This window comes from Crotalus tigris, unplaced genomic scaffold (genome assembly GCF_016545835.1).
Source record: "Crotalus tigris isolate CLP2741 ecotype Arizona unplaced genomic scaffold, ASM1654583v1 scf7180000017733.2605024, whole genome shotgun sequence".
Lineage (NCBI taxonomy): Eukaryota > Metazoa > Chordata > Lepidosauria > Squamata > Viperidae > Crotalus > Crotalus tigris.
Window position 1 is genome coordinate 618,971 of NW_024096600.1, and position 21,551 is coordinate 640,521.

Sequence of the window (21,551 nt, forward strand, 5' to 3'; positions counted from 1 at the left end):
ATCACATAAGTCACTGTAGGTTAAAAATAACCCCATGAAACTGATTCCTACAATCAGATCAAATATGAATATTTGATTTAAATTGTAGAAATAATGTTAGGTTCTACATATAAGGAATGGTTGCTGGAATTGGGTATGTCTAGTTTAATGAAGAGAAGGACGAGGGGGGACATGATAGCAGTGTTCCAATATCTCAAGGGCTGCCACAAAGAAGAGGGAGTCAAGCTATTCTCCGAAGCACCTGAAGGCAGGACAAGAAGCAACGGATGGAAACTAATCAAGGAGGGAAGCAACCTAGAACTAAGGAGAAACTTCCTGACAGTTAGAACAATTAACCAGTGGAACAACCTGCCTCCAGAAGCGGTGAATGCTCCAACACTGGAAGCTTTTAAGAAGAGACTGGACAGCCATTTGTCCGAAATGGTATAGGGTTTCCTGCCTGAGGAGAGGGTTGGCCTAGATGACCCCCAAGGTCCCTTCCAACTTTTTTATTATTATTATTATTATCGATCATCGCACAGTCAGCCAGATGTTCAGACTGGATTTGGCATTTTGTCTACCTATCGAGTCCTTACCCAGGACCTGGGATAGGCAGATGTGGATGTTTGATGGTATTACAGATATCGTAGCAGGATGGAAGCAGTTCCTAGTAAGGCCGCCTTTTGCAATTGACTAATAGCGAATTTGTCACTGCCAATGGTGTTCAAGTGGTGCTCCAGTTGTTTTGGGATTGCACCCAAGGAGCCTATTACTATTGGTACTACCCTTGCTTGCTTTTGCCACAGTCTTTCTATTTCTATTTGTAGGTCTTTGTATTTTGTTAGCTTCTCCAGTTCTTTCTCTTCTATTCTGCTATCTCCAGGCACTGCCACGTCCACTATCCAGACTTTTTTGTCTTTCTTATCGACAATTGTTAAGTCTGGGGTGGTATGTTGCAGGTGCTTGTCTGTTTGAATTCTAAAGTCCCAGAGCAGTTTAATTTTATCATTTTCTATGACTTTCTCTATTTTATGATCCCACCAGTTTTTGCTTACAGCAAATGATATTTTTTGCAGATCTTCCAATGCACCATTGTTGCTACTTTGTCATGCCGCTGCTTGTAGTCAGTCTGTGCAATCTTCTTGCAACAGCTTACCAGGTGGTCCACTGTTTCTTCAGCTTCTTTGCATAGGCGGCACTTACTGTCTGTTGCTGTCTTCTCAATTTTGACTTTATATGCATTTGTCCTAAGGCTTGGTCTTGTGCAGCCAGAATTAGTCCCTCGGTCTCTTTCTTCAATTTTCCTGCTCTTAGCCATTTCCAGGTCTTGTTAATATCTGCTTTTCCAGCTATTTTTTTAATGTATTGGCCATGTAGTGCTTTGTCTTCCCATGCCTCTATTCTGTTCTTCATTTGGTCTTTCTTGTAGGCCAGTTTGGTCTCTCCAGTAGTTAGTAAGCCTTCCTGATATACTAATTTCAGTGCATCTTAATCATTGTTCTTCAGATATTCTTCCAAAGCCATTTTTTCTTCTTCAACCATCTGATGTACTTGTAGCATTCCACGCCCACCTATTTGCCTGGGTAGATAAAGTCTATCAATGTCACTGCGTGGATGACGGGCATGATTCATTGTCATTATTTTTCTGGTCTGCCTATCCATTGCTTTTAGTTCTGCTTGAGTCCAGTCCACTAGTCCAGCTGTGTACCTAATGACTGGGAGTGCCCAGGTGTTGATTGCCTTTATGGTATTTCCTCCATTGAGTTTGGACTTTAAGATCTTCTTCACTCTCTTGATGTATTCACCTCTAATCTTTTTCTTGACTTCAGTGTGCTTGATGTTGTCAGCTTGAAGGATACCCAAGGATTTGTAGTACTCTTCCTCATCCAGACTCTTAATGTTATTTTCGTGGGGCATCTTGATTCCTTCAGTTTTCATTATTTTTCCTTGTTTGATAGTAAGTGTGGCACATTTGTCCAAGCCAAACTCCATTACAATATCTTGACTATATATACGGACAGTGTTGAGCAGCGATTCTATTTCAGATGATGTTTTTTCCATACAGCTTCAGATCATCCATGTAAAGGAGATGGGATAGTCTGGTAGATGTTTTTGATGTTTGATAGCCATGTCCTGAGTTATTCAGGATTGTTGACAGAGGAAACAGTGCAATAACAAATAGTAATGGTGATAATGAATCTCCTTGAAATATTCCTCTCTTGATATTAACCTCTCCCAGCTCTCACCATTGATCTGCAACTGTGTCTTCCATTGTGCCATCGATCTTTGCACAAATTTTCTGATGTTTCTACTGACTCCTGTTATTTCTAGGCACTTGATTATCCAATCATGTGGCAGAGAGTCAAATGCCTTTTTGTAGTCAATCCATGCCACATTCAGGTTGGTCTTCCTTCTCTTGCAGTTTTCCAAGATCATTTTGTCTATTAGGAGTTGATCTTTTGTTCCTCTGCTATTGGGGCGGTTTCCTTTCTGCTCAGGTGGAAAGAGATTGTTTTCAACTAGATGCTGTTGTACTGCATCAGCTACCACACCAGTTAGTAATTTGAAAGTTGTTGGTAAGCAGGTAATTGGCCTGTAGTTACCTGGTGTTGCCCCTTTTGCTGGATTTTTCATTATTAGGTAGGTTTTCCCAGTTGTTAGCCACTTTTCAATTTCTCCTCCTTGTAGTATATTGTTGAACTGTTTGGCAATGAGTGGGTGTATAACAGTTAGATGTTTCAACCAAAACCCATGCAGTTCATCTTCACCTGGTGCTGACCAATTTTTGATTTTCTTTGCTCTTTTTTCTACCATTTTTGTTGTTATTACTAGTTCTTTCATTTCAACTTCTGTTTTATTTGCATCCACCTCTTTTAACCAAGCCGCATCCTTGTTGTATTTCTTTGGGTTATCCCATATCTGCTTCCAGAACTGCACTGTTTCTTCCTTGTCAGGTACTGACTGATTCCTTGCAGTTTCTCCATTGATGGATTGGTAGAAACGTTTCTGATTGGATTGAAATTGGAGGTTCTGCCTATAGTTTGCAATTCGAGCTTCATATCTACTGATTTTCCTGGCTATAGCTGTTATTTGTTGCTTTATTATTTCCAGTGCTTCCTTGATCTTCCTTGTTTCTAAGTGGTATTTCTTGATTAGGTATTCTTTGGTCTTCTTGTTCTTCAGCTTCTTTTCTTTCATCTGTTCTAGCTTGCTTGCATGTGATCTTAACTTGCTGATCTTATTTTCTAGTCTAACCTTCCATTTTTCTGGTGCACTGTTTGTTTGTTTTTCTTCTTTGTTGATTTTGCATCCCAGGTATTCTGTTATAACTGCAGCTGTGCTGTACATTAGTTGGTTTGTTTCTTGCAGTGAATTGGTGCTTATACTTGATATTGCAATATTTGCATCTTTTAATGCTTGTGCTAGCTGTTTCTTTGGAACAAGCTTCAATGCAGGTAGCCTTATTCTGTTGTTTTTGTGCTGTTCTAGATGCTCAGTTATTCTTTGTTTCAATTCTTTTATTTCTTTAGTTAGAGGGTTTTGTTCTTCCTGAGGAAGAGGTGCCTGGTTTCCAAATGAGAACAGTTGTATATCTCTGCTGGATTCCTTCACTGCCAACTCCCCCTGGTTTGCCTCTACATTCTGAATTACTTCTGGTAAGGCTTTGATTTCTTTGCCCTGGGTAAACCTTTGCAGTTCGTCCAATTCTGTTTCTGTGAATACTTTATTTCGTGTTATAAATCGGCGTTGATCTGCTAGTCTCTGTTCTGTTATTTCTGATTCTGGATGTTGTTCTTTCCAGAACTGGTGCATTCGTTTTAGATATCCTCTTCTTGTTGGACTTGATCTGTAGTAACAGATCATTATTTCTTTGTTTTCCATCACTGTGTATCTGCGACGGGTAAACACCTTTTCTTCCAGTAGTTCTGCAGCTGCTGGCCCTGGTTGCTCAGCCAACAGTCCTGAGTCCTGTAACCCATTTTTCACCAGATATCCAGGAACTCCAATATCTAGCGCGGACCTTGTTAACCCGGGCGACGTCCGAGCCGGTATGGCATTCTGAAATTTACGTCTCACCATATTTTTTATGGGAGAGACACTCTTTGTCTGACTCCTCTGATGAGACCTGTCCAGTATGGTTGAACCTCTAGCATAGCTCTCATCTTCCTCAGAGTACACAAGCCCCACAACCACGTCAAGGTAGTGTTAATTATTATTATTATTTATTTATTATTATTATTATTATTATTATGATCATCGCACAGTCAGCCAGATGTTCAGACTGGATTTGGCATTTTGTCTACCTATCGAGTCCTTACCCAGGACCTGGGATAGGCAGATGTGGATGTTTGATGGTATTACAGGTATCGTTGCAGGATGGAAGCAGTTCCTAATAAGGCCGCCTTTTGCAATTGACTAATAGTGAATTTGTCAATGCCAACGGTGTTCAAGTGGTGCTCCAGTTGTTTTGGGATTGCACCCAAGGAGCCTATCAGTATTGGTACTACCCTTGCTTGCTTTTGCTACAGTCTTTCTATTTCTATTTGTAGGTCTTTGTATTTTGTTATCTTCTCCAGTTCTTTCTCTTCTATTCTGCTATCTCCAGGCACTGCCACGTCCACTATCCAGACTTATTATTATATATATATATATATATATATATATATATATATATATATATATATATATATATTTTTTGCTAACAAAGAATAAAGAGAGAATGGTATAGCTATTTCGAGTTCCTTTAACTCTCATCAGCCAAACTTACTCTTCTGAGATTCGAACCTGGGCTATCTGCATGTTAGGCAGATGTTATAACCTCTAAGCCACGGGTTCTCTCCCACTCTGTTAGCTATCAGGAGAGAGACAGGGGGAGGAGATTTTTACCTTGAATGAACACCCTGTCAGCCCAAATATGGGAGAAAGAAATCTTCTTTCTTTTCTTTTCTTTTGCCTGTATCAGCTCAATCTAGAGCCATCCACAAGCAGCAGTCACTAACTGCGACATCATTTTACATTTTTAGGTTTTGCTAACAAAGAATAAAGAGAGAATGGTATAGCTATTTCGAGTTCCTTTAACTCTCATCAGCCAAACTTACTCTTCTGAGATTCGAACCTGGGCTATCTGCATGTTAGGCAGATGTTATAACCTCTAAGGTATAATCTGTACCTTATATATAACCTATATATAAGGTACAGATTCTTGGCTTCTGAAAATAGGAATAGAAGAAAAATAAGAAGAGACCATGTAAATGGTCTTAAACAGAAAGCCTCTCTCAAGCTGAGCTGTCGGTGGCCACCTGGACACCTTCTTCATGCACTCTTCTTGGCAACAGTATGGAATTAATTTGCCGCTGACATTTTTGGAAATGTTTTTTCAACTTTCCACTCTGTCTTGCAATCTGAGATTTTCTGATAACTTCGCATTAGTTTCAGTGGAGGTCAGCAACTTGCTATCATTTCTAACTTTTTGGGTGTTTTGCATGCAATCCTATGCATGGCTTCTCTGAATTACTGTACTAGACTCAGTTTGATGAGATTTATTTCCAGATTATAATAGAGCAAGAAAAATTAAGTACTTTCAACTCCCACTGATTTTATCGGCAGAAATTGAACAAATGCTTGACTCTATGAACGAGACTTCCTTTGATCGTGAATGTAGCCCACCCAATGAATTTCCGATTCATTACTTATCCAGTAAGGAAAACATACTAGAGGCCTTGAACGCAATCCTTAGTGGTATTGTTAGAAAGAAATCTTACCAGGTTCGTTTCATGGGAAAGAACTCCAGCAGTTGCTTGAATCAGGGGTGAAGTTTATTTCTAGGGTGCAATATGCAATAAGTTGTCAGAGGTAGACATGCCAAGCTGTCTGCTACAATCCCTTTACAAAGGAATACCTTGAATTTGTTCCTTGAAATACACACTCCCTGGAAATCCCAAGAAATGATACACTTAGCCATCATTCTGAGATGTGGTGCTTTGCAATCAGGCACCCTGCTGGGTTGTGATTTTAGCATTTGTTGATTGAAAACAGTAATTTCTTTGAGGAGACGACCTTTTTTTTTTTTCTTATTTGATCCAAGAGATCTCAGGTTAAGATAGGGAAAAATATTCACCAATTACTCTACATTAGTGTTTCCCGCTGCTTTTTTATCTTTGTCTAGCGCCTATTCTGATTTGTGATTTTTGAATCTTTTCTCCTGATTACAGTGGGAAGAATGTGTAGTAAGAGGGCTATGATTACCTTCCCATAATATGCATAAGGCTTCAGCCTGAATAACAGCCTTTCCTATGGCATCATTTTCCTCCTCCTTAGAGGTAAGGAGAAGAAACAAGCTGCTTAGACAAAGTCACTGAGTGTGCAACTCACATGGTCTGTTCATGCAACCAAGAGCTTACAGTACACAAACTCAGCTATGGTGCCTTCTACTGTAAGCAAAGCCCATATCCCTGCTCCACATCAATGTAGTTTGCAGTAGCAATTGCATTATTTATTCTGCCGTTGAGTTCATCCTGAGGTTCTATGGGAATGTTACAATGATGTATGAACTGCAGTCAGTACCTCCTAACGCTCTCTTTGTTGCATTCTCCCCACTGTCCTCCATCCTTATTGCATTTCATGGCCTGTTACTGTTGCTTTCCTGAGAAGACAGATATGATTATAGATGCTCCACACCTCATCTAACTTTCTTCATCAGTTTGTCACTGCATGCCCTTAAGGAGTTGATGAAACATTTAAAACAGCTTTAGCACATCAGTTGAAGAACAGAATCACAGAACAAATAAAAAACCAAATCTATCTTCCAACCTCTTGCAACTGCAAGATAGAGTATATAAGGGCAGTGCTAATTCTGACTCTATGCATGAACAATAGTTGTATCTCTATCCATTGTTCTGGATGAAGTGTGAATAATGAGCAAAGATCTTACAGAAAGAAAGAAAAAAAAAATCAACAACTGAAGCAGAATAACTAACCAAATGTTTCCTGAATGTCTCTTGTGACATTCACAATCAGCTGCTTGTGAAAGGAAAATCTGGCCCTGAAAGAAACATATGCTTCTGAGGACTATACTCATATCTGGATGGGATCGGTATCTGAGGAGAGGTGCAATTTTAGTTTTCCTTTGAGAACTTTCCATGTAGCACTTTGCATGTTCATCAATCAGTTGACTAGCATTGCTCCAATCTATGAGCCTATGCCTGGTTCTCAGGATGATCCTCTGTGCCTCCTGCCCAAATTGTATATTAGCCTAAAATTCACTGTCTCCAATCTGGTCTTGCATATTTCTTTCCTTCTTCTTTACCATCCATGGTATGATCCCATCGCATTCTTACTAAGTTGGATGTAGGGAACGTAAGACAGGGTAATGATGTCTTTCTAGTTGTACAGAATTTCTGTGATTGCTCAAATTCCTCAGCAAGCTGACATACGAAAGGTAAGCAGATAAAAGATTGATTGACACAAATAATTAATAAAAAATAATTAAAAACTGTACATACCCAAGGAGAGCAGATAAATCTCATAGAATTCATTCGTAAGACATCAAACTCAGAAGTCAGGGGGAAGTTATTATATTCCTCTCCTAATTCCCAGCTATCTAATGAAATCAGGCTTCTTCCAAAGTCATCCCACCTGTAAAATGGGATGTGGTGCAGAATGGCCTCTGCTGGGTCCTAAAGTCAGTTCTTCCTCTGTGATACCCCAGATGAACTCTATACAATTGCCCAGAGAGGGCAGCGCACAATTAAATTAATTAAGAAGACAAACTCTACCTGGGGCTGCCAGACACCACAATTGCAACAAAATATAGCAGCCCAGATGCTGGCAATGTTACCCACAAAGATGACCTTACACCTGTGCTTCAGGCCCAATGTTGATTGCAGTTCAAAGGGCTGATTTGACCACAGGAGCTCTACAGGTAGTCCTCAACTTAAAACCATTCGTTTAGTGACCGAAGTTACAAAGGCACTGAAAAAAGTGACTTATGTCCATTTTTCACACTTAACGACTGTTGGGGCATCGCCCACGATCACGTGATCAATATTCGGACATTTGGCAAACGGCATGTATTTATGACACCTGCACTGTCCCTGAGTCATGTGACCTTCCTAGTCAGTTTCCGACAGGCAAAGTCAGTGGGGGAAGTCAGAGTCACCTAATAATAACAGAATTCACTTAACAACTGCAATGATTCACTTAACAACTGTGGTAAAAAGGTCGTAAAATGAGACACAATTCACTTAACAACTGCCTTGCTTAGCAATGGAAATGCTGGGCACAATTGTCATCATAAGTCAAGGGCTACCTGTGTGTGGCTTGGTACCTGGCTACTTCCAGAACTGCCTTCCCTTATTAGAATCAACCTGTCCAATAGGTTCTTCCTAGGAAGAACTTAGTTACTTTAAATTTTATTTATATATACCATGGCTGTTTTAACTCTTTATGTATGTTACTGTACTTTGTATAGCATTGCGTACCTGTATTGATTGGATAGAGTACAGGTAGAACCTGTAACATTCATATTTAATAGCTTTTAATATTAAGGAATTTTCCAGTTAAAAACTACTTCCTTGTAATCTAAAACAGTTTTTTGTCCAATCTTTTGGGATGTCTCTGAACAGTTCTGTCCCCTTTGTCTTTCAGATATTAAAATACAACCATTTTATCTGCCCATAGTCTTCTCTTCTCTAGGTTGACACTATCCAGTGGCTTCAGCTATTCTTCCTAATTTGTTCTTTCTAGACCTCTTTTCTGAACATGTTTCAGTTTATCAATATGCTTCCTAAAACTCAATGTCCAGCACAATGCAAAATTGTTGGTATGAGCTGATTGACACAGAATGGAGGAATAATGACTCAAAGAACGGCATACAGCACAGAATTATTCAGTTTTTCTGTCTGCTAATGAATATCTACTTTCTAATGGTACAAAGTATTCCGTCATTATACTGAAAATGCCACAAAGCTACATAACATTTTTTGATATGATCTTTGAAATTATTTATTGACACTTTGGGCTAGCCCTGTTAAAGCTTTCAAAAGGCCTTCAAGTTTTCTAAAGAAAGAGTTTGAATTAACAAATATGTATTATTACATTTATTAAACTCTTTTCGATGCTTATTAGAGAGGAGTTATTACAGTTTGCATAACATTTATCTTTTACACCTCAGTAGTTTAATCTAGGATTTCCCCCCTTATTTAAGAGTTATTTTAACAAATAAAGCAATCTACCTTAATAATTGCTCAGCAACAGATTTAAAAATGATACACATACGCGTATCCAGGGCTTTTTTTTCTCATAGAACGCCCAGAACGGAGTTCCGGGACCTTTTTTGGATGGAGCCTTGTAGGGTAGGCAAGGCGGGTTGTATGATGTATGTGAGTTCCGGCACCTTTTTTTTTTTTTTTTTTTTTTAGAAAAAAAGCACTGCGCATATCAATCTACATTTTACTTAACAAATGGCTTTGTCTGAAGAAGTAGAAACTTTAGGTATGTGTTTATCCCTCTGTTTAAAATGAAGACATATCTACCATAATTTATTGCTTTAATATTATTATTAGGTCTATTCTAGGCACATACTGGGAAAAGCAATCTTCAGTTCGAAATGATTTTTTTTTACAACTGCCTTTTGAGGCCCCCCAAAATGGAGTTTATAATGGAAGTGCTGACACAATCTTATCCACAATATATTGGAGTGAACTGTATAATAAGCAGTTATTATGTATGTGTAGAAATAATGAGAGACCCACCATCTGAAGAGAGCTAATGTGAAATGCTGAGCAATTATAGTTGGTTACACAGTATAGGTTAATGTTCTTTCATAGAACTACACATTCCCCCCCCCCTTCTGTCTTCCTGAACTCCTAATGAAAATTTGGAGACCTGACGTTAATGATAAGCAGCCATTCACATGTCCTCTGTGTCATGGCTGGAGCATTAATGCCTTCCTTCATATCACATTTTGCATAGCCTAAAGCATCTATTAAAATCCTTTGTAAAATTCATGAAACAAAAGTGCTCGGTTGAGCCTAGTGGGAGAAAAAGTAAGCTGCTTATTAGCAAAAAGTAAAAAAAAAAGAAAGAAAGAAAAGAAAGAAAAGCCCAATTACAGAGTCAGAGAAGGAAGCTGAGGAAAGAATAGGATGAGAAGTAATTCTTCTTTAGACCTATGGGCTCAAGAAAGAGGCAACTTAGATATCATTCAAATACACGCACACACACGCACACACGCACCACTGAAAGTAGGAGGAAGGGAAAATATTCTAAGCAGTAATTAAACTGAAATATTGGGAGTTTGAACAGCTCTATAACAATGGAATGAATGCTTTCAGTCGTAGCCTTTGCCCGGCGTCTTACGCAGATGCTAAATTGGAAGGATTGCAGGATGTTCCCTGAAGAAATGGCTCAGGGATAGTCAAGAAGAGCCGGGAGCTCAGGAAATACGCAAGGAAAAAAAAAATCTGTTTGGTATTTCAAATGCTATAAATTAGATACAAAGGAAGGAGAACCTGCCTGTGGAACAAGCAACATAAAACAGAATAAACCTGCAATAAGATTGCCCTTTTTCTGTTATAAACTTGACATTAAGCCTGTCATGTTCAATGACAACCTAACAGACCTCATTCTTTACCCCCTGGAATTTGAAAGATTGGCAGATGCCATGATTTCCTTAACATCAAAGACCCTGCAGATAATGTTGGTTGGGCTTCCTGTCGGTTCCCCACTCCGCTCTCATACTTGGAGAATCATTGGGTGAGATTTGCAAATTGGGCTGGAGATTTTCTTTTGGTCAATAATTGCTTCTGACTGCCTGAACACTTTCCCCTGACAATGGGGAAGGCAAACGTGGCCAGAGCTTTTTCTTTTCCTTATATGATTTGCTTTGCTAGTCAAAGTGTTCCCCTACAATTATAATAATGAGGCGCTTTTCACAAAACAGCTCATTATTAAGAGAGGAGACTAAATCACTGCAAAGTTTGGCAAAACTCTGCCAAAGGAGAACTCCAGCATGCTGTAGGCAAGCTCTCCCTTTCAGCCGTTTGGCGTATGCCAAATGCCGTACATAAGCTCCTATTTCCTAAAGCCAATTTGGGGTACATTTAATCATTATATTTGAAAGGTACACTGGGCTCCTTTCAATACATTTTTCACAGCTGTGTTGAGTAGAAAGGAAAGATGTGCTGATTGGTGGCTCTGATACTGTGGGATGAAATAGGAAGGCTACAAAATTCAACACCAGGCTGAATACTAATAATGGATATATCCGTAGCATATCCTAATCAGGGGCTTTCAGAGTGTAGGTCATTAACTCCCTGCAAGAAACACAACTCAATGTATGAGCGTTGCGAAAGCCAGAGTCCTGTCTAACCATAGTCAATGCTTTCTTTTTCGTTCTGGGTTGGACTGAGACTTGGCTTGCCCAGCCAGAGGGAGGAACAAACTCCCAACCTTGTGTAGTCTGTTTCCTTTGCTCCGTTCCTCAGAAGAAGGTTGAAGCTCTCTCAAGAGGCAGAATAATACATGCATATCTTGCCTACTGTGGAAACAGTAATTATGCAGAAAGGAGCTTGACTGTCAAGGATGAAATGCCGGTGTTATGTGGCTTTCTGCCCACAATCATGGCTCATGGACCACTAAGACATTATAGAGTGTTTGGTCTCCAGGAACAGACTGCGTATGTGCAATTGTATGAATGTCAAATCCCATTCATGGTTTCCTATGTTCATTAGACAAATAGTAATAATAAGTGGAAAGACTCTTTGGGATTTTGGATACTTCAATGCCATCATTATGAAATTTTCACCTCTGTCAAATAAGATCAAAATATAGTATACTGTGTTTTCTCAATAAAGTAAGTCTGCCAGTGAAGTAGTGAACACATTATTTAAAAGGGGTAACATGAGATTAATATGGCTGCATTGGCTTTTGTACTGTAACTGTAATACATGAGCAGAATGGTGAAGTGGTCCAAAGTTCACACAGTCCTTACTTACATTATCTAGTAGAAATAAATGTAGGAAAGTTTACTGTCTTCACATTCCACTCTGACTTCTGCAGAAAGTGTTCTCATTGTAGATGACCTTCAATAGTTTCCTACCTATAAAAGGTTGAAAAATTGAAGGTATATGATTGAAAGATAGATTATGAATCCAGGGTCTGTGCGCACAGGAAGTTTGAAGGTTTAAAACAAATACTGATTCCCATTATCTATATGAATAGCTAAGCAAAACAATTTTGTCATCAATATGCTCTGCAATTTTTAAACATTCCCTGATCTCTGTGCTTATTTTCTTTCCCTGTTACTGTAATGTGGTAATCTTTAAGGCACAAGATAGCTGCTATGGCTCCACTTTGTCTCCTGCATATCTTTCTTACACCATCAGAACCACTTCCGGGGTAATTAATTCCTTCTTCTTAAGTTAACACATTCCTTTTAATTAGTACCTCCTAATCCAGGAATTCGGAAGTGGCTGGTAGTATCAATCTTTTATGGTGTGTGAAGTAAGTTAGACATTTGTTGCTGACTACTTCCAAACCAAATCATAACAAAACTGTGACTTTTTCCAAACTTAATGAAGAATCAGACTGACTTTACTTGTTTTTGACTTTTAACCAATCAAAGTGTGATGCATTGAAGGGTCTCCAATCTTCCTCTAAACGGTGAGTATTGATTATCAAATATGGTAAAGCTTGTTTTAGTATATAAAACATAATTTAACAACATTGAACATGTCCATTTGGAACAAATGTATGGGAACTTTTAAAGGAAAGTTTTTCCCCCAATTCAAACCTTTTGAGATGTACTTCTGGGCTTTAATTCATAGAAAAATAAAAAAGAGAGAAGATGAGATAATGTTTGATCAGTTGTAGGTTGGGAGCTTGGCTCCACATATTGCCAGGCAATTGGGGCAAGAAGCATGTTAGCTCCCTGACTTAAACTGCCCACCATAATCACGACATATCAAGCAGCAATGCGCTCAAGTGAGCTTTTATCCAGTAATACTTTAGCAATGGACACTTTAACAATGGATATTTTAGCAATGGACATGTGGGAGGAGGGAACCTATTGCAACTGGGTCTGCCTTGTTCTCCGTTTATGTTAGTCATATAAACTGGTGGCCTCTTGTACAAATCAATACAGAAATAAATACCTTTTGAGTTCCTAAGACCCATAGAAACTAGTAGGAAATCACACATCATTCTTTGACCGCAACCCAGATCTTTAGGCAAAGACACATTTTCATACAAGTTTTGCATGAGCACATGCTGTAAAGGTAACTTGTAGCATGATATATTATAGTTGGAGACTTCAGATCCAGACATACCCACACCTGGGAGTAAGTGCCTCTGAACTGAGGTAGCAGTAACTCATAGGAATGCACTGTCAAGTTCCTATTTGCAGATTCTTACTCCTACTCCATCAGCAAAACACTGTGATCAAATTAGGAGCAAAAGCTTTGTGCAATACAGTCAATAGGATGATAAACATAGGCTTTAATAGACAACCCATTAAAAATTAAACTCAACTGAAGAGCAACTTTGTGGTTGTTTTTTTTTTTTTTTTACTTGCATTAATTAGAGACAGCAGATCCCCAATTAAAGCAGGTCTGAGAATTAAGGTTCATGCATGCTTTGGGCCAGTAGGGGGAAACTCCACGGCTCACAATCTAGCATTTAAGTTCAGTGTTATGGTGTTTCAGTAGTATATGAATGGTTCTCCCTCATCACTACAGTTTACTGGTGTGGCCCATATCTCTTTCCTTGGAGATGCTGTGCCATCTGCTTTCTTAGACCATCTGTTCTCCCTTGCTATCTGCGTGGCATCATCCTGCTTCTAAAGTTGGCTCATTCCATACATGTAGATTGCACTGTCCCAAGTTCACCTCCTGCAGACTTACGATACTGAACTCCTTTGGCAGCTCTTCTGCTAAAATCAGACTCAGATGTGGTGCAGGAGAAAATGCTACAAAGATAATTTTGCAATATTAACTGTGGATCTGTTGAATGAGTGGTTTTCCCTTGAAAACAGCTCTTGCCTCATTCATCTCCTGGCTCCCCAACTCTCTTTTTTTCCTTCTTCCTTCCCAGCCTTTCACCCTGGATTTTAAAATTAGCAAGGGGTTGGCTTTGCAGCCCTACTCACAGTAACTGGCTTTAAAAAAAACAGAGATAATGACAGAAGAAATGGCTGCATGTTGATCTGAGGACTCCCTAACTGGTCTGCTGGAGAGAATAATATCCATTACAAGGTCAGTAGCAGTAAGGACACTTACAGGGTAGTGCAGCAATCCATATGAGGGTTTATGGCAGTGGTTCTCAACCTTTTTAATGTCGCGACCCCCAATCAGTCGTAAGTCAAGGACTACCCAACCGGTCGTAAGTCGAGGATTACCCAACCGGTCGAAAGTCGAGGACTACCTAACCGGTCATAAGTCGAGGACTATCCAACTGGTGATAAATCGAGGACTTTCCCTGCCTGGGAGCGCCACGCATGCGGGGTGCCGCCCCCTGCGCCGGCTGAGGTGTAGCTGGCAAGCGGCAGAGACAGAGCAGGCCGACCACTGGCTGGGCCACCAGCTGGCCCAGCTCAAGGGAGGTAAGGCACCCGCCGGGCCCCACGCGCACCAGCAACCCTCCCTGCGCCCGCCGGCCTCCCACCTCCTACCCCTGGACCTCTTTTACTTACATGTTTAGTATTTGCTCAGCAGGGAGGGGTGGAAACTTCCAGACAGCTCGCCTTCGCTGCAGACAACTTGCAGCACCATTTGCAGAATGGGACTTTTGGCGGGCTCAGCCGGGCAGAGACAGCCTGGACAATTCCTATTGGCTTTTGAAAGCCAATAGAATTAGACTCTATTCAAGAGAGTCTATTCTATTGGCTTTCAAAAGCCAATAGAATAAAAGGGAGTAGCACAGCTAAGGAAAAGGAGAAAAAAATGGCAGACTGTGTTGTTTGGCGACCTCCGTGAAATGGTCCTTCGACCCCAAATGGGGTCCCAACCCACAGGTTGAGAACCGCTGGTTATGGGGAGATCTCTGTCCAGTACTGTAGCCATCTAACATATGAAATGAGGTTGCAACCTTTCCCTTCTTCTTCATGTAATGAGAGACCTAGCATGGAAAACATCACTCTTCCAGATGCCCAGTCTTTCTCGTTCTTCATCTCCTTCTCTTGTCCTCTCTCTTGGGCATCACTACTCCCGCCTCTTCCCAGTCCCAGAACACAGAAGCTTCATCTTTTAATCTCTCAGGCTCTGATTCAGCTCATGGCTCAAACTTTTCTAGATGCTTTTTCTTCTGAACCATATCTTGAGGTAAGTCACTTCTTTGGAACACCAGTGAAGCCCATCCAGATTCAGCTAGCTTTCAGAACAACCTTTTTTTTAAAAAAATATATTTTCATAGTGCATTATTATACCACAAAGTGAAATGACATGAAATAAAAACAAAGTTTAGTAGAATGGATTATTAGTGCGTGTAAAAACAATCAGAATTCTTAAGAAGGGAAATAGTTATTGTTGGTTACAAAATGTATATCATTCCCCATTCAAGATTCTGGACACATATGTGTATGTATATGTATATTTAAATGTTTGTCTCTGTGTAATCATTCTAGCCATTGTCTATCCACTGCAGGATGAAGGCCTATTCTGCATGTTTCCAATCACTACGGTCTTGAGTTTCCCTTTGCCAGTTAGGCCCGCAATACTTGCATCACAAGACAAGATAGAAAGACCTGCACATAGATTAGAGAACAAAAAAAATTGTATGGTATCATCAAGAGAGTAAAATAATTGAAATGGAAACTGGTCACATAGCAAGAAGAACTGATGGCAGGTGGATCAAGGCAGCTATAGAATGGATCCCAGTTGATAAAAAGCATCCACGGAAGAGATGTAAAACAAAATGGAGTGCCGCTGTTTGTAAATGTATTTAATATTGTTGTTATTTAACGGACTTGAAATTTCAATTCTGAACCCATTGGACATTAAGAACTGCCATGGAAGCCTTTTTTTTTTTCAGATTTCCCTAAATTCTAAGTTCTGACCAGTCATCGCCAATCTGCTGGGCCTGAGGTCCCCCCCCCCCGAATTTAGCTCCCCAAATACCCAGCAAACACAGTCATGAAAATTAAGGTGACCAACCGTCCTCCTTTAGGGAGGACAGTCCTCCTTTTGTAAGTTCTGTCCTCCCTCAAAAAGTGTCCTCCTTTATGTCCTCCTTTTCGATATTTGAAGACTAATCTGCAGATTTGAAGACTAATCTGCTTTTTTTGCCCTCAAAGAACACTCAGAACGGCGTTCCAGCACCTTTTTTTGATGTTTTTTTTCTCATCTTTTGCATGAGCTGTGCTACTCCCACTATTGGCTTTCAAAAGCCAATGGGAATTGCTGCTGAGTGCGCCAAAACACCCGGCTGGCAAACTTTGCACATGCAAGTTGTCTGTATTATTGTTGCAATGAATAAAATGTTTCTTTTATTTACGATATTTTTTTCTTCAATTTATTTGTGTCCTCCTTTTCATTGTAAAAAAGTTGGTCACCTTATGAAAATGGAAATTATGTAGTTCCACTATATTAATTGAGCATTAAGTTGCGGGATTTAGCCTGGCAGTCAGTAGAAAACAAAGCAAAACAAGGACCTGTGGTGGAGAGAGTGAGACTCTTAACTGAAGAACAGATAGCAGCGCAAAATTACTTGCATGCATATTTAGATCAGATTAAAATTGTTCTTACCATTTTAGTTACCTGCATTTTACTTAAGATATTTCCATTTGTGCTACATAAGTACTACTACTACTTCCGTGGTTTCATTATTTTGAGGGGTCCTTGGTGCTCTCTGAGTTTGGTTGTTTTCTTGCAGATGTTTCATTACCCAAACTAGGCAACATCATCAGCATTTTACCATTTTTAGTCTCTGTTTTACTTCCAGATTGATACTATTGGTTTTCTTTTTTTAAATTATCACTGTAGTTAATTATGCTTTAGTAGCTCTTTCCTTGAAAACAGATGTTTTTATTATTATAAGGTAAAGCCACAAAGACTACGGATCACTAAATTAAGCATCCTTGATGGCCAGCCCAAGTTACACTGCAGTAAGATCGCTTGTGATAATGCAGAAAGACAATATAAACACAGTCAATGTGTCATACATGCTTGCTTAGAATTAGAATTCAAAGAGAGATACACTATTTTAATGCTAATCCAAAGGTAGCCCTATGAATAAGGCTATTTCTAAAGCCTTAAGATCATCCCCAGCATTGTTGGATAAGTTTTCAACTTTTGAAATACTTGCTGAAATAGAGATACTAAATAGACAGAGAAGTCTTTTTCTATTACTGACCGTACTTTGCCTCTCCAGTTTTCTGTGTCTTCCAATAGAACTCTTACCACATAAAACAGACCATGAAATTTCACATATGGTATAAAAATAATCACATTGTAATTTCTAAATATGGGAATAATACTTTACTTCTCCCCAATGCATTGTAAGAAATTTCAACCCAATGAAAATGAGATAAAATAATGGATGGTTGGTGTTGTGTCCTGACCTTGCAAAAGCAGGCTCGGGACGTTGCTATGGTCCCGGGCTGTTGCAAGCTGCCCGGGACCAGACTAAGTGACGCCAGCCTGCGCCATGCGCAAGGTGTGAAAGTGCGCCATTTTCTGTTGTAACCTTTTGCCCGGGATTTCTATTTAATGTGTGAGAGATCTGCGAGCCTCTCAGTTGTGTTGGAGTGAGAAGCAGAAGAATAAACAGTTATTGGCTACAGAATGCATGTTCTTCTTTCACCATTAACTCGAGGACTTAACACTGGCAACGAAGGTGGGATGGCTTGCAAGCTGAAAGAAGAAAACTTGTAAGACTTACCCAAGGAGTCCTTGAGGAAAGGAAGACGGCGTTAAATTCAGCATCTGGCCTACCAGTACAGTGTCACTGGAAGTAAGCTGGCTGATAGACCCCTTCCTAAACATAGAAGCAAGGATGGCGAAGATAGGGCGGTTGTCCAAATTCGACGTTGCTCACCCAGAGAGATGGGAGTCGTATGTTGCCAGAGTAGAAAATAATTTTAGAGTGAATCAAGTTAGAGAAGATGGCTTGAAGGCTGCAATGTTGTTGTGTTCTGTGGTCAGGACGTGTTTGAAATTGTGGAAAATTTGGCGGCCCCTGCTCCTCTAGAGTCTGTAATGTATATAGACTTTAACATGCTATTAAAAGAACATTTCCAGCCCAAGATGTCTGTCATTGTGTGGAGACACACGTTTGAACAGAGGGATCAGAGAACAGGTGAATCAGCCAAGGAATTCATTGCAGCCTTGAGAAGATCAGCCAAACCCTGCAAATTTAAAGATTTGGAAGAAAGGCTGAGAGACCGTTTTGTGTGCAGTTTAAGGAACAGAGACTTGCAACAGAGACTCTTTGCAAAGGAAGATATTTCCTTCCAAGATGCTTTGAGAGAGGTAACGGCTGAAGAGGCAGCAGGTGGGGTGGTCAAGAACATGTGGCCCATCAGGAACAGTTCAGAAGCAGTTTCCGTGCACCATGAGGGAGTCCAAGAAGGATTGGAGGAAGATCCTGAAGAAGAGGTGGATCGGCTTTACCAGTCCACAGAAAGGAAACAGAAGGAAAGCAAAAAAAAAGCTCCAGCTGCGTCCAAATGCTTCGGATGTGGAGGTCGCCATAAGAGAGCCAACTGCAGGTTCTGTTCTGCCATCTGCAGAGCGTGTGGAAGGCAAGGCCACATAGCATCCATCTGTCTGGGTCGTCAGAAGACACAATCTCGAGAAGAATTGCGTCTGAAAGGTACCAGGGTCCTCAGCCAAAATAGGGTGGGTTTCTGCGCATTGCGCAGAAGCATTTGCAGAACAGGCACACACAAACCACTTAAAAAGAAGCTGTCACTCAAGGTGAGGTTGCAAGGAGTTCCTTTGGCCATGGAGCTGGACACTGGGTCCACTCTTTCAATCATTTCCATTCATATGTTTAGGAAGATTTGCAACAGCAGTGAGTTCCAGGCCAAACTTAGGCCATCCAACATAATCTTAACAGATTTTCAAAATTCCAAGGAGTGTGTAAAGGGGGAGGCCACTCTTACAGTGCAGCACAAGGATTTTGAAGGTCCATTGGATGTGTTGGTTGTTGGGGGTAAACAGATGAGTCTTATAGGACTCGATTGGTTTGAGGTTACTGGGCTGCAAAATTTGCAAACGTTGGGCCTAGCAGAAGTCTACGAGGAGTTTGCATATGTGTTTAGTCCACAGCTTGGGTCCTACAAGGGGCCTCCAGTTTCTTTGAGGCTTGACCCCACCATCACACCCATTAGGGTTAAAGCTAGGAGAGTACCTTTTGCACTAAAAGGTAAAATTGATGCTGAGTTGGATAAATTGATCCAGCAAGGTATTTTAGAACCTGTAGATTCAAGTCCATGGGAAACCCCCATAGTCATGCCTCTCAAGGCTAATGGGGACATACGCATATGTGCAGACTACATGTGCACACTAAACAAAGCACTGCAACAGCACACGTACCCCATACCTGTAATCAGCCATATTTTGGCCTCCCTCAAGGGGGGAGTGAGGTTTTGCAAAGCTCGATTGTTGGAATTATTGAATTATCTGGCCTATTAGGCTGAGTCATCAGCTGCAGTAGGCCAAGGTATGAGGAAGTCAAGAGTAAAAAAGATTGGAGTAAACAACGTGCGGTGCAAAGGAATGTGTTTTGGTCTTTTGTTGGTGCCGTGTGTAACAGCTCTATAGTAGCGTGTGCAAAACAAAGTTAGCACGTGTAATATGCTAATATGCTGTGTCATAACAAATGTGGTTGGTGTAAGGTGGTCACCAGGTGCATATAAACCCGCCTTCTGATAACACAATAAAAGGGATGCTTCGTCTTTGTTCGAGGCTCCCATCCCGAGGAAACCACGTGTACGTGTCTGTTCTTTAACACCCATGGGAGACCGCTGGGCGCGTGAAAACCCACAAATGGTGACCCCGACGTGATTCAAGTTTCTGAGCACGTCTCTTGGTACTGCAACTCAGGGCCGGTCTTCAGGATAGACGAAGCACCCTCCCAAAATATTACGTCTCTTGGTACCCTCTTACTCACTCAGTGGAAGAGCTTACTGCAACTCAGGGCCGGTCGTCAGAGCTAGACGAAGCACCCTCCCAAAACATTACCATGAGTATGGGGACAGGATTCTCTAAGCCTCAGGTTGCGCACCTCCCAGAACTTAGGGAATTGACCAAGTCATCAATAATTGTTTTGAAAAACAATGGGAAAAATTTGCCCCTTCCCACTAAAGGGGATTTGATCCTCCTCTTTAAATATGTATATCTAAATTGCCTTGCATAGCCCGAAGGAGGATCCCTAAAAATGTCTGTGTGGGTTAAATTAGGAAAGTATTTTCATGAATGACCAGGATGTGTAAAACTGTGACTGTTAACTGTTTCAAATCCAAAGGAAAAAGAATTTTAAAGTCTGCTAGAAATTCTGCTTAAAATAAGCCACAAAAAGGAAAAACCTCACTCTGTTTGTCTGGCCAACAAACAGAGCGAAGAAAAAGAAATGTGTTTGTTTGTTTGTTTGTTTGTTTGTTTTCCTCTTTCTCTCTGTGTACTCTCAAGAACAGCCTTAAGTTACTAGGAGGGATTGTTTTAAGTTTATCTGTTGGAAAAGTTTCACTTGCATTTACTGTATGTGTTTTATCTATCCTTTTCCTGAAAAATGTGTGTCTATCTACAAGAGCCTTTTGAAACTCAAGTCTGCTTGTGTAGGGAAATAATTTTCCTAAGTTACTTTTCATATCCTAAAACTTACTGGTGAAACTACTATGAAACTTTTCTAAAACAAATAAGCATTTTCTAATCTTTAAAATAATGTGGTCTATTTTAGAATAAATGTTCTCCTACCCTTGGCAAGTTGCACACCTTAAAATATTAGGCTTTTAAAATTATTTGGAGTTTTCAGCATTTTCAAACTGACTGCAAGCTACCCCCCTTACAACTCTTTTCCTGTCCTTTGTTCTCCATACCTTTTGTCTGCCTCTCCTGGTAGAGTCCACCCAGAAAGGGGGGGGGAGACCTTGTTCTTGTATCTTTCAGCCCTGAAACCCTCTCCCAAGCCTTTGGAAGCAGAACACACAGACCAAGATGCTGCCTCCATCCATTTGAGCCATGGAATTGAGTTTTGAATCCAGCCATCCACTAAAAAGCCACCATGCAATCTGAGTGGAACATCTTCCCAAGTCCTACCATTTCCCCAGATGCCTGAGAGAGCTGCAGAAGGAAGGATTCCTGGTGCCATGTGAAGCCTCAGAAGAGAGAATTAGACTGTGGGGGGAGGGCGGAAACTCATTGTAAACTTTTCTTTCTTGCCCCATTTGTATTGTAACAAGCCAGTTGAATGTATTAGTGGAGAGATGGCACTTGGGAATAGGTGGCAGAACAAGTACTGAACACCTTGGACTTCTATCTGGTGGGAGGGAAAATTTATCCAGAATGTTTGTATTGACTATTTTGTAAAAGTGCACACACACACACCATTCACACTATTCAGAGTCTATCCCCTCC